The following is a 14129-nucleotide window of genomic DNA, read 5'->3' as shown; positions in this document are numbered from 1 at the left end:
GATTCCAGTAGACAAAGAATCCGAGTTCCAGTCCAAAAATTCCATTTCAATTGCATTTAAACTCCAGTCTTCACCTAAGAATTGCCTAGTTCCTGCCTGAACACATCAAGTGATGGGGAACTCACTATCCCCAAGGAAAACTATTCTGTCTTCAGAGACCTCCATTAGAAAAATATTCTCCATGCTGGGCCAAAATATCCCTACATAAGATAAATCCTATTCATTGACCCTACATCGATATCTTGAGGTTTTAGGAGCTAACGCAACAGCTCTTCCCCCTGACAGCTCGTAGGATATTGGAAGCTGTCATATTCCCTTGAGTATAAATGTATCTAAGCTGGACATCACCATTTCCTTTTATTGCTCCAAATATAACAGGGTTAAGTCCCTTTTGAGGTTGGCCACTCTCTCTTGAGTGTGGTCAAATTAATCTTAAAGTGTGTGGCCTTAATCCTGGTATGGTTTAGGAGAACTAGCACCCCTTTCTTTGGAACTCCATTCTCTATTAATATACATTGCACTTTCATTGACTTTCGCAGCATCTCACCATTGACTCACATTGGTAGCTTATTGTCAACTTTAGCTTGTACTTTTTAAGAAAATTGTGGTCACATCTTCCTCATCCTGTTGCAAATTTGTTCTCTATATTCATATGTAGGGCCTTGGTTGTACCCATATTACACTTCATTTTGTTAAAATTTCCCCCTAATTTCAGCACACTAAATTACTTTGGAATTCAGATAGTATATTCTATGTTGCTAAGCTTTAATCATTCACTTGTAGCCTGAGTAAAACAGAGGCTTCTTATTTTTGCTTTAAGATCCATCACAACTTGATGATATATCCAAGAGAAACGCAAAATCAACCTGTTCCTCCAAGGTCCCCATCCTCACAGCCTTCCCTCTACATGGCAGCTCTCCTCACTTCCCCTCCCCTCCCAGGCTGCTGTTCCATTCTTCTCCCCATTACCGAACCCTTTTCTTTCTGGAGAGCTCCCTACATTTTCAAATGTAGGTCAGTTAAGCTTCTCTCACATTTCTCAGCCCTCATCATGATGCTCCAAGTCAACACCAAATGACTTATCAACACCAAATATGCCCAATACTAAGCAAAGGTTTCTTTCTCCTTAGAAAGGAGGAGGATTGTCAATGCGTATGTTTAATATTTTTTGTTTATTGTAGTCATAGACAAATTTGATGACCGTGCCTCCATCATCTTTATCCAAGTTATTAGTAAATCTGTTGAACAGGATTAGTTTGAGAACAGAGCTCTCATACATATTCCAAGAAAACTTCCTCCAGGTTGTCTTTCATTCATTAACGAACACCTCTGGGGTTTAGCTATTAAGTCAGTTAATCCATCCAGCCCACATTGCTCCATGTTCTACAAGGGTTTTATTAAAGCGTCTATCAAAAGCCTTGATGTGATTCAGATATTCTCTTACGTTTCCTTGATCTAAAGCCCTCCCCACCTTGAATTATGGAACCAGGACAGCCTGGCAGGGTTAGTCCTTTTGCGATCCCAGGCCTCTTCCTAGTGACCACCATGTCATTTTCTAAATAATCACGTGTCTACTTTTTACTGAACCAATGGACAATATCTGGGCCAAACTCATTTGTATTTTTCAGAACTTACATTATTTTCATTTTTTGCAAAACACGTTTGGCATTTACCTGTCTCTAGTCTTTCTTCACCTCTCCCCGCAGAGTTCTTAATGATATTCATAACTCAAAATGAAGCTTTCGCCGTTAATATCTAAGTGTTTCTTGGCATCATCATATTTTTAGCCTGTACCATTTGTAGGTGTTAATGACCCCAGTGTAGAATAATACTGCCTTTGACTTGGTCTAAAGCTTTAGCGTGGAAAGGGTGTTCTGGGTCATCCTTGGAACCACCCCCCCTAATCAGTTAGTGCCAAGTAGGATGCTGGCTGGTCTAGGAAGTGAGAGAGGAGGACTCATTCTCTGGATGCTTATCCCATCACGCCGGCAGACAGGCTGCTGTGTGACCTTCATGGCAGCCCACAACGAGGAGCAGGATGGAGCAGATAGTTGGAGACTAGAACAAAGGCAAGCTTGAATGTGATACAGATGGGGCGGAGGAGTGGTTGGCTGGATTCGAGAGGAGAGAGAGAGTGGAGTACTAGTGATATGATGAAAATGCTTTTAGCAGCAGCATTTTTATATTCCTTTTTAACTAGCTTTAAAAAATGGAGCATGTAATACTTGCACATGGTAAAATGTCGAAAGGAACAAAGGATATACAATAACACAACGAAATATATATCACGTTGGCTCCCACTCTGAGGTGGCTGGTGTAAAGTTTTTTATGTATCCTTCCATAATGTTCTATGTATATATAAGCTTATCTAGATATGCACACTATTCTCTATATTCAAATATATGCAAATATATACACAAATGCACCATGATGCATTTTGTTATTGTTGTTTTTTTTTTCCAGGGCATAGATTATATAGATTTAGTTCATTTGTGTAAGATCTGCCCCATATTCTATTATATGGGTGTACCATAATTTTAACAGCAGTGCATTGAGGGAATGAAAATAGAGTTGTTGCCAGGGTACTAATCTCAAGTTTGAAGTGGAAGGAGTAAACGACAGTTGTTAAAAGATTTACATTTCAGACTCCTAGGTTCCCTGAGATATGTTCCTTGAACCCCCCTTGCCTCTGTTTCCCAGCAGGAGATCACTCTCCTCCATGATTCCAGTGTCAAAAATAAGAGACAAGGCTCCTTAAATGTGGGACTTGGGAAAAACAGCCAACAGTGGATGGACTAATATTTTCTTATCACCTAGCGGTGGGATGTGGGTGGAAAGGAACCCTTCTTCTGGACTGATGTTGGTGTGTTTGCTGGTGCCCATGAATAATTAACAGAGCAGCTAAGCTGGCCTGGTCCGGGCTGACCCGTCTTACCCTGGCCCCTGGCTGGCCCTGCCCAGTGAGGTGCCGGTAAATGGTTAACAACTGGCTCTCCACAAAACGAAAGCCCTGGTTTGTAGTGTGTGCTGATTCCTATGCTGTACACACTCTCCCATGGCCGGTTTCCAGTGACCAGGCTGGCATTGCTGAGTGCAGATGTGTGTGTGTGGGCGGGAGTCTGCATACTGGCTCTCTCCAGCCCTTAGGCTGCCACACATCGCTGTGGCCTTGGGCTGCGAGGGGACTCCACAAGGGACACCAGCATCTGCAAAGCCTGTAGTCAGCAGCGGTGCTTTGGGAGGACTTCCTTTAAAAACAGAGGGAAGAGAATGGGGCCAGGAGAGAGAGGCCAGGCGAAGAGTCCTGGAGGGGATGTTAGGGAGAGAAGAGGGCACCATGGACCTATGCAGTGTTTCAGGAAATCCCCGAGGCATGGCTCTCCTTCTACTCTGCCTTAGGATAGGCAACTCCTTCCCTTACTCTTCTTCCTCATTGTTCCCTTTCTCCCGCCTCCTTTCTTCCTACCCCTGCATTTGCCAGGCCCCACCGATGACCCTTGGGCACTGCTTTCTCCAGGAGCAGCTGAAGGCTGAGAAGATCCGTGAAGCCCACGGTGATGTGAGCAAGTCCCCATGAGACACTGTGTGGAAGGGAGACTGCGTGATCAGCTTCCAGCGCTTCTGTTTCCAGGTCCTTCCATCAACAAGAAGAGATCGTGACCTCCCTCCTGTCCTGAAAGCATGAGAGTCAGGCTCAGGTGTAGAGAACATTTTTAGCATCATAGAGACTGGTGCTCACTGGAGTGCACTCAGTCTGCCCTCCAAGAGGCTCCCTGTGAGAAGCAGGGGAGGGGACAGGCAGCTTGTTAAGATGACCAGGATCCAGCACGGCTTCCCGCCTCACCGCTGGGTGTCCCTGAGGCTGACACCCTGGAATGGACCCCACCCAACTAAGCATGAGTGATGGACTTGAGCATTCCAGCCCCCAGGAGGGCTTTCTCATGTCCCTTCGCCCATTGAGTATGCTAAGAGGCTTGGCGCAGGAGCTCTGAAGAGAGTTCCTGGCAGGGCACGGGTGCCTCGTCCTGCCCAGTATGACCCATACTGTGCATTAACCATGTCCCCCTCCATGGTTCTTATTCTGAAGCCACGTGGGCTCAGATAATAAGAGGAAGAGGCTAATGAGGACAACGTCAGGGGAATGAGCCCCTCTCTGTGAGTCACTGTCTTCAGTATTCATTGCTACCTAACAAGTCTTCTCCAAATAGCTGGCAAAAAACAACGTCTTGTCTCTGTTCCACAACGTCTGGGGCCTCAGTTGGAAGCCTGGGCTGGGGCTGGAAGACCCTCTTCTCAGGTGGCTCACTCATGGGATGGCAAGTTGGTGCTGGGTTGGTGGGAAGCCTCAGTCCCTCTCCCCAGGCCACTTGAGGGTCCTCCCCACATGACGGCTTGCTTCTCCCAGAGACAGTGATCCAAGAGACCACACCGGAGCTGCCATGTCCTTGATGACCTAGCTTCGGAAGTCACACACTGCCACCCACATCAGCTCTGGCTCAGTGCGGGAGCGGATTGCATGAATGCCAATTGGTGAGGATCATTAAGGCCATTGCGGAAGCTGCTACCACAGTCACTTAGAAGGTTATCCTCAGACCACCTGGCAACCAGCAAAGGCATGTACGTTACCAGACAAGAGTGTTCAACCCACCTGCACGAACCCAGCTTCAATACAAGGCAACAACTTGCGGCCCTTGTGCTCTTTGTGCCCCAGTCAGAGGGGCCAAGGGACTCCCCTAAGCTACTCAGCAAGTGAAACCAAGACAGAGCCTTCATACAGGAGCCACAAACCGCATCTAGTCCTGGAATTAATGCACCCCGTGGGACCACACGTCTCCTGGGATTGAGCCCCCAGGAAGTGCCACACTGAAGTGTTCACATTTTCTTGTAGCAGATATGCAACTGGCCAGAGCTGGGTCTCAGCCTCCCCACTAACTTCTCATTCCTACATTTGAAAAGACAAGCTTGTTCGCTGAAAGAGAAGGGAGCCTTCTGGAGAAGGGTCTAAGGGACGACTGGGAGTAAGACTAGGACCAAGAGAAGCGTGGGAGCTGCTTTAGGGCCCAAAGAAGCAAGATTCACACTGTGTATGAGTTGGGGCATCCTCCCCAGCTTGGCACTAGCTCCCTGTGTGGCCTGGAAAGTAACAGTGAGCTGCAGGCAGACTGGGTGGCGTCAATGCAGAGAAGCTCTTTTATCAAATGGCTTGTGGGCTGTGGACTTCCATGACAAGACCCACGGAGAATGACATGATAGACTTGTTCCTGAGCACGGCCACTCCTGGGCGTCTCTGACATAGGGGAAGGGGTTGTCAGTGGTAGCTAAGTCTTGCATGAGGGGGAGAAGGCTGGGAGCTGAAATTAAAAGGGTCCTATTGTCGTACCCCTGCTAGCACACACTGGATAGGTCAACTAACAACACCCAGCCACCAAGTTCAAGGTACAGTTAGGAACTGTGGTGGTGCCCCTCCTTCAAGGGCAGTCACCTCTCCAACCCTTGGGTTAGTGGCTGTCAACCTGTGGGTCGCAAACAATGAAAACACATCCTGCATGTCAGATATTTACATCACGATTCATAACAGTAGCAAAATTACAGTTATGCAGTAGCCACGAAAATAATTTTGTGGTTGGGGGTCACCACAACATGAGGTACTGTATTAAAGCGTCGCAACATTAGGAAGGTTGAGAACCACGGGCAGAGGCTTACTTAACCCCCTTAGGAAACAGAAGAAAGAAGAACCTTGTTTCAATGGACTGAGAATCTTGAGAGCAGCTGTTATACCTCGAAATGGCAGCTTTCAAGGAGGATGCAGATTGAAGGCTCCTGGTGTGTGCAGTGGACATGTGGTGACACACCCAGAGAGCAGGGGTGGGTGGAGACTTGGGGCCCTCCTTTCTGCCTGCAACCCTGGCATCAGCATCTAGCCCTCTACCCAGGGCTGCTCCCTCCCAGTCTCTGCCATTGGGATAGATAATGTTGATATTTCTGCTCTCCTGCAGGTGGTGCCACAATTTAGGTTTTTAAGCTGTTGACTGGTGCTGTTTTCATCCAGGGCGCTGGGCTCTGTATAAAACCCAGCCCTGGGGCCAGCTCTTGGGGGGAAAATTCTCTATAGCACCACCAGGCTCTGGTGATTTATTTAATGAACAAATCTGGCTTTTATCAACTTAAATAGCAGTTCTGTTCCTAGACTAATAAAACAGTGGTAGCTAAGTGAGGGAAACTTAAGGATTTCTTCTCTCACCCATAAAATCTGGCCCTTTTATATAGCTGTGAGAGATGAGCCAATATTTCCCCCCTCAAACTCCTCAGTAAACCACAACCGAATTGCCACAAAAACAGCCTCTTTGGAAATTGGGCTTTACAAAACAATATGCCGGCTAGCTTCTCCCTCATGTGGCCATGGGGCCAGCGATGACCTACCCAGCTTCCCCATTGGGCCAGGGGTATGGTGGGTGACTTACAGACCCACTGTCAGCAAGGGAGCACCGTGTCTCTCTTTGCCCCTGACCAGCTGGCAGAGGTGGGGGAGGTGAGAGAGCCGGAAGGATTGTACCTAATAGCGATTCCCACTTTGAACTGTTAAAGAGGCTGCCTTTCCCAATGCCTTTCATAGCAAAGAGCCAAGACCACAGAGGACCTTCCTGCCCTCACTGTATCGTGCCATTTAAAAAAAAAGGAAAAAAAAAAAGATGTCCTGAAAAGCTGTGCTAATTCCTTATGTGTATATTGCACTTATGTGAGAGTTTCCAAGTGCATGAATAGATAGCATCTCCTTTGAATGTCAAGATCTCGAAAGGGTAAATGGGTCAGGTGACAGGAGAGAGAGTGCCCCAAATTACAGAACTGCTAGACGGCAGAGACAGGACGAGGACCCAGCTCGTCTAACTTCCAGCTCCTACTCCTCCCACCCCATCCACCCCACTCTTCAACTTTGGGAGAAGATTCCAAGGGGCTTGGATTTTTTTAAAATGATGATTAACAATAACTAAAGGGAAATCGGGTCCCGCCGTGTCGCTAGCGTGGCCCTGCCTGTTCTTACTTACAGTGACTTTGTAACTGCCCCTGCAGCACCCCTTTCACCCGGTAATTAAGTGGAAGGGAAGGGAAGGAAAAGGCAGTTGGCCATATGGCCCCACTAATGACAGGAGAATTGGCTGGGCCCCTCACCTGCGTATTGTTGAGCCAGCTATTTGCCTCATTTCTTCGCTGTCATTGGGCTCTGTTATTACTCTTCAGGCACCACATGGCATTCATTTCTCTGAATGAAAATAAATGACACCACACACCAGGCAGGAGATAAAGAATAATAAATATATTTTATTTGCCACCTCTAAAAAAAAGTCTTTGACTTCTCATCCATCCATCAGAAAAGGGCTCACCGGCTATATTCACCCATACACACACATGCATGCATGTACACACATAGGCTACATGGGGGGCGGGGATCGAGCTGTATTAAAAATACATGCTAGAAATGGAAGCAGAGCTGTTTGCTCACTTACCCCCTCCCTTTCAGCATTTTTATGGCATACTCTGAAAGCCAAGTGGCACACAGACATTTGAAAGGTCTGCCCCCCGCCGCCTCCTCCCCGCTTTTATTGAACCATATCCCTTAAGTAACCCATTAGGGTTTTTCATGGTGTGATCTGGGCTGTCACCTCTGGGAAAGGCCTGTGAGGGTCCCATGAGCAGTATTAGAAAAGATACCTCAAAGCAGGATCAGCATAACAGCCGTATAGGAGCCTGAGTATGGTCACCTTTAGCTCTGTATCCTGGGTACCAAGCTTGTGTCCACCCGTGTCAGTCCTGCCTAGTGAGACACTTGGTCCTGGGCTCCCTCCTCCCTGGCTTAAGTCCCAGAAACAGCCCCATTGAGTTATTTTGTTATGTTGTTTCTCTGGACTTCCGAAACTAACCTGATATTGTGTGCTTTATCTAGAGCCTGGGATCCAGGGTTTCTGAGAAAGAGGAACCGGATCAATGTATTAACACAACCTAATAAGATAACTCCTTGCTGCTCTCTGGGCCATGCAGTACTCAGCAGAGAAGCAGAGGCTAAAAGGGCTCCACTCTGTCTCCTGGAAACCCTTTAACCAGACAGCGCATGTCTGCTTCCCTCCACCCACCTCTTGCTAGCCAAGCTTCAGCAAGGCCCTATCTAGGTGGGCCCTGCCTGACCTGTGTGTGCGGCCCACCTCGCTCTTGTAACGCCAGACAGCTCACAGCTCCTTTTAATGTCTCCCCAGTTTACAACTCTGATTTCTGTGGAAACATAACCACTACAGGAAGGTGTAGGAATTTATGCTCTTGTCAATCATTTCCACCTAAAGGAAGATTCTGAGATGTTTTGATGGGAGGGACAGTAGTGGGCAGGAAGTTGCTGGGTGTGGGGAAAAGGAAAGTGGAAGTAGAGAGAGGAGAGGTCGGAGGTCAGACACCAGTGGCTCCTTTAGAGGGTCATCCTTCACTGCTGCCCATTCCAGGAGGTACTTAGGGGACACAAGTGATGGTGCCTCTCCCCTGGGACTATGGTGGTGGTGGGGGGTAAAGGGGTGCATGAAGTTGGATACATAAGAGTGGGAATCCCTTAGGCTTCTCCTGGTGGGAGGGGCGCAATCCTAGAAGGATACTGGCAGAGGTTTCCCAGGCGGTGATGCCCACACCCCATCCTGACCTTTTTCTTTGGACTTTTGAAACTGCCCTGATGTTGACATTGTGTTTTTGCTGTGGTGTAGAATCCTGGGTTCCCAAGAAGAGAGGAGCCAGATTAGCCTCTAAATATTAACAAGACTAGATAAGTTAGGTTAATCTACCAGACAAGCTTCGGTCCTTGGGTACCTTAGGGGGGGGTGTTGCCAACCCGGGGGGGGGGGCGGGTCTTGGTGGGGCGATAGAGCCGGGCTCTGATCACGAATAGGTACGTACACCTGTGTCAGCTCTGAATACTCCGGGGTCCCTGGGACTGTCGGCGCCACGAACCTGTGTGTGCCTCATTGCGAGTGCGCGCCCTATGTCCGTGTCCCCATGTGTGCACCCCTTTATGTCCCACATCGCCACTGGCAGGGTCGCTCGGTGCGGGCTAAGGGGACCAGACCGTGTCCGCCAACGTCCGTGCCCAGGAGCGCAGGCCAGGCGGGCGGCGGCAGGCGCAGAGTGTAGGGAGTCGCCCCCTGCCCCCTCTGCCGGCCGCTCGAGGTCCGTCTAGATGTCAGCCGCGAGCTCCCAGCCAGCCAGAGCGAGCCAGAGAGGGAGCGGCGGGCTGCGGGGAGGGGAGAAGGCGAGGCGAGGGAGGGAGGCAGGGAAGCAGGGAGGGCGGGAGGGAGGAGAGGAGGACCCAGAGAGCGCCTGGCAGCTGGAGTTTTTGCAGCGCTTGGCCGGGCTTCAATGCACAGCAGCGGCGAGCCGCGGCGGCAGCAAGCAGCCCGGGAGCTCCGGCAGCGGCCGAGCCAGCGGCGGCCCCGCTCCCTGCCCCCTGCAAACTTTGCGAGCAGCCCGCCCGGGGGGCCGGGGGCGCGCCCGGGAGGCCCGGCTCGGCCCGGGGCCGCGCTCTCCGCCGCCGCAGCGTCAGCCGCCAGTGCCGCCACCGCCGCAGCCCCGCGCCTCCCCGGGGAGCAGTCGGCGGCTCCCGCGGCCCCCCAGTCCCGGCCCCTCGGCACTGCCCGGCCAATCCCCCGGCAGGGGCGGGGGCAGCAGCGGCGCGGCCGGCCGCGGGCTGCCGGGGGGCGGCCGCCGCTGCCCAGGGAGGCGCGCAGAGGCTCCGAGAGCGCTCCCCGGCGGGTCCCCAGCGCACTCGCCGCGCCCGGGCAGCGGCCCGACCCGGCGAGCATGGGCGGCGCGGAGTGACGCCGCCGTGCCCGCTTGGCATCAAGGACATTCAGCCTGCGGGGGTGGGGACGAAGGGGGACAGCCCCGTGTCGCCACCGCAGCCCCCCAGAGCCACTACTGCTGCTCAGGCTCCGGGGTTGGGTGGAGGAAAGGGGTGCTTGAAATCGATCCACATTTTCCGACCTTTTTGTTGGACATTCCGCCCACCTTGGAAGCTGAAAGAGGAGCTGTCAAGCCTTGCAGACTCTGATTTCGTCCTCCGTTTTCCTCGTCTCCTCCCGGGTTCCCCGCGCCTCGGTGGAGTATTTGCGTTCGGGCTGGGGCTGGAGGAGCAGCCACACGCGCGCACACGCACACGTTCAGAGGAGGGCGAGAGGCAGCGGCACCGGCTCCATCTGCAGTGTCAATGCGGCGCTCCTGCTGAAGGAGGCAAAGCGACGCTTCCAGGTAAGGAGCCGGCGAGCGGGCGGCGGGACAGCGCGGGCGGAGATGCCGGGCTGGGTCCTGGAGTCCTCGGCTGCTCCGGAGCCAGTCCCCTGCACGCACGCACACACACAAATACACACAGGCACACACCGCGCACAGGCACCTGCCCGCCTCGCACCTGGACCCCCGCGGAGGTGCCGCGCAGCCAGGGCAGGTATTTCGCGTGTGTGTTCTCTGACGCTCCCGGACCCAGACTTCTGTTATCCGGACTCTCCGGGTGGAATTCTGTGTATGACTGCCTCTCCCTCCCACCGGACAGGGAGATGTTGTCAGTCCCCAGCCTCTTGCATCCCTAGCTGGTTTTAAAAACGGAGAAGTGATGGGAGATCTTGCGGACCCTCTCAGTGTGATTTCTGCTCCGTGGCCTCTGGACACCTTGGGATCTTAATGGTATATGGACCGCCAGGTATTCAGACAGATTTGGAGAGCGAGGTGCCCCAGCGCGCGGGGAGGAGGCCACAGAGGCGGATGGGGCTGCGGTTCTGTAGGGCGGTGCATGTGAAACAGACTGCGTTTCCCCAGTAAGAGGCAGCACAATCGCTTTTCTGAAGCGTGGCACTGCTTCCCCGGGAAGGCATGCGCCGGGGTTTCGGGCTTAAGCGCCGATTGGTGTCTGTGTTGCCTACCAAGGGAGGGTGTTGGGTCACATCTTCCATAGGAGGTATGACCTACTCATGTCTTCGGTCCTGGGCAACAGCAAGGCGACAGGGCGTAAGGACACAGGACTGGGGTATCCCCTTCACCTCCCTCCCCGTGCTCTGCAGGGTGCTGGAAAGATCACCCGCCTCTCTGGCTAACACCTGCCACATGCCTTTCGATGTGTGTGTCTGAGGGAAAGATCTAGGAGTGAGGCTCCAGGAGGGCGCAGTGCAGGAAGGAAGGGAGGAGGCCTCCCCCCCCCCCTACGACGACCTCAGCAGTGCCCACCCCATAAGGAGACAAGGCGTTCTTGGGTCTGCCTCACTCTCCAGGAGCCTGTGGTTCCAGGTTTTAGCTCCCGGAAGCTTTTCCTCACCTTTTCTCCCTGGATGGAGTTTCATAGGCTGCTCATTTTCAAACTTTTTCTGGAGGAGGTAGGCGGTGGTTGGGCTCCAAAAGGGCTTTTCCACAGGTTCCATTTGGGGGGGGGGGGGGGTCAAAGAGCAATTCATTCAGGGCTTAGTTGTTGAAAGAAGAAGAATGTGAGATCCAAATAAAATATGATTTTGGAATGGAACGTAAATAGAGCAAGGTCCCGCGTTTTCTATAGCTTTCTCCTGTTGGGGTACCTTGTTGGTCATCCTGGAAAGAAATGGAATAAGCTTGCACCCACTCTACAAGATGCTATGTTCAGAGTGTCCTACAAACCCACCCGCGGAAAAAATACTGCGTTGGGACTCTTCCAGAACATGAGAGGAAAGAACCAACACTCTTTCAACAAGAGGAACTCGGTGCTGGCCACTGGCTTTGGTTGATTCTGTAAACCCCAAAGATGGGTGCTGAGATTAAGGGCTCTCTCCACACCCCCACCTCTGCGATTTTCAAACTCTTTCAAGCTACTGGAAAGGTCTCTGGCCGGGCTGGGGAGGAGAAGAGCAGACGCCCCGGGAGGGAGATTGTATTCCGGCTGTGTGCTGTGTGAGCTGCCCTTTGATTGATTGAAAAGGGTAGATGGAATAAAGCGAGGCTGTCACAATGGGGAGAACCCAGTAGGGGGAAGAAACATTATTTTCCTTTTAAGAATGGTGGGTGTGTGTGTATTCACACGCGTTCTCTAAGAACCTAGCTCTATGCGGTCCAACCATAGGTGACGGATGGGATGGGACCCACCCCTGTCTTCCGGGCTGTGGGAGAACTGGAGCAGTTTCACAAGCACGTCCCTTGAGAGCGTGGTCGGGGAGGTCCCACGTATGTGTAGAGCAGCACATGGTTTTCAACAGAAATAGTGAGCTCCAGCAACGGGGGTGGCTCCCAGGTAAACATTCCCCCATGGGACCTTGAAGGGGCAAAAAGATGGGGTACAGAGCTTCCTGAAATGTCTGTGCCTCTTCCACATGTCTGCTCCCTCTCTACCCTCTCTCCTTTCTCAGATAGTTGCAGCCTCAGGATACATCATTTTAATGTAAAGCCAGCAGTCATTATGCTGCTTATAAGCTAACGGTTTTTAAACATGGTTCAAAAATCCCCACACTTGCTGCACTTGGTGCTAGGTACCGACTTGGTTTCTAGGACAAAGCAGGCATTAGTTAACATCTGTGTAAAGCTGCGTGTACAGCATCCAATTTCCCCCAGACTCTCCAGCCAGCCCTGGAGCATGTCACATTGTCACTCTCCCTCTCTACCACGCCTCTGTGGTCTTCCTTTTACATTCTCCAGGGTCTTCTCACTCTGGGAGGAGTTGCACTAGAAACCCCCCAGTGGCGAATGCTTCCTTTCTGCAGAGCTTTGCTGCTGGTGGGCTGGGCTCTAGGCGGCTCTGCTGTGAGCAGGAAGCATGGGCTGCCCACAAACTGTTCCTTCTTGCTCACTCTGGTGCTCGCTCTGGCCGGTCTCTGTCCTCCCAGGACTTCATCCTGGATGCCCACCGGCGCTCTGTAAACATTTCCGGAGGAACCCGAGGCCGCCAACTTGTTTCCTTTCTCTTTCTCGGCATCTCTCCATCCCTGCTGCTCCCTGCAGACAGGGAAATCTCCATCCCTGCATGGCAGAGTCTGCCTACACTTGGCCCCCTGATCCTGTTAATCACAAGGAGGGCTGCTGGGAATGCAGTGGGGCTTTCTAGGGAGGCAGCCATCCCCAAGTGGGGAGGGAGCTAAGGGGGCGGGGTGATTAACTGCTCTTAGCTCCTAGTTCTCACCAGGCTTCCATGCAAAGAAATTGCAGGCAATCTCTCTCCTCCTAGCCAGCTAGGAGGCATTTCTTAGCAGCTTCTCCCCATCCTCATTCAGAGAAGGCACTACATGATAGTGCCACCTTGGAGACCTGTTGGAGTAGCTTTACGATGGGCGGTGGAGGGCGGCAGCCATACAGGAAACCTCCCATGATTCCGGCTGTGATTCATCTGTGCAACAGATGTCATTAATTTTCAGGCTCGCTTCTCCTCTTCGTATTTGTGTCCAGTGCTAACCAAGGTGAAACTGGTTCAGACCGTGGGGCTCCTGTCCCTGCCTTGGCACCCCCCCTTCCTCCTTCTCCACACCCCCTTCCTGCCTCCCCCACCCCCACCACTCGCTAATCCACCTCTTGGCTTTGTGCGCACATCCGCCAGCCCATTCGCCCTCAAATTTGTGGCACTCCAAGAAATCAATATGACATGAATTTAACGACAGCTGGATGATTAAGTGTTATTTATATTTAAGAGCGGCATTTTAAAAGGACGTTGTGCTAATAAATCAAAGGCTGGTTGGGGGATGCACATGATTAGGGTAATTGCCCTATAGGCTCTACTGAGCAATGCTAGGTCCGTGCCCAGCCCTGGGGACAGCACCTCACCCCGAAGCCAAAGCCGAAGCCGGGAGCCCCGCTGCTTCCTACCGGGAACTCCTACCAGATCGCCTCCCTTCCTGGGGGCTTACTCACTCTTCCTCCTCCCTCCTCACTGCCCAGGCTGCAGCCAGCCAGTCCCGGCAGGAAGGTGGAGTCAGCTGGGAGACTGAAGGGGGCTCTGCAGCTAAGTGGTAAGAGATGGATCAGGAAAGGCAGGCAGGCAGGGGGTCCTAATTCCCGAGCAGAGTCTGGAGGCAGAGGGAGGAGGCGGCTTCCCGCTTGGTGAGGGCAGCTTGGAAGAAGAGTTTCCTGAGTCCCTGGAGGAGCCGCTGACCCCTGGCCTACAATCCTGT

The 14129-nt window shown here is 52.1% G+C and overlaps 1 protein-coding gene across 2 annotated transcripts in view; it reads left to right on the top strand.

The window, feature by feature from the left end:
- The first annotated feature begins 9805 nt into the window (after window positions 1–9805).
- The window catches only part of PLXNA4 (plexin A4), a 413941-nt gene continuing 409617 nt past the window's right edge, over window positions 9806–14129 (top strand). For both annotated transcript variants that reach the window (XM_070423914.1, XM_070423915.1), the window contains exon 1: window positions 9806–10272. The gene's annotated coding sequence lies outside the window, so the exon portion shown is untranslated. The remainder of the gene's footprint in view (window positions 10273–14129) is intronic.

The sequence above is a fragment of the Myotis yumanensis genome, unplaced genomic scaffold, assembly GCF_028538775.1.
Source record: "Myotis yumanensis isolate MYYU_CA2020_CCGP unplaced genomic scaffold, mMyoYum1.0.hap1 SCAF_9, whole genome shotgun sequence".
Classification (NCBI taxonomy): Eukaryota; Metazoa; Chordata; class Mammalia; order Chiroptera; family Vespertilionidae; genus Myotis; species Myotis yumanensis.
This window is presented reverse-complemented; position numbering and strand designations above follow the sequence as displayed.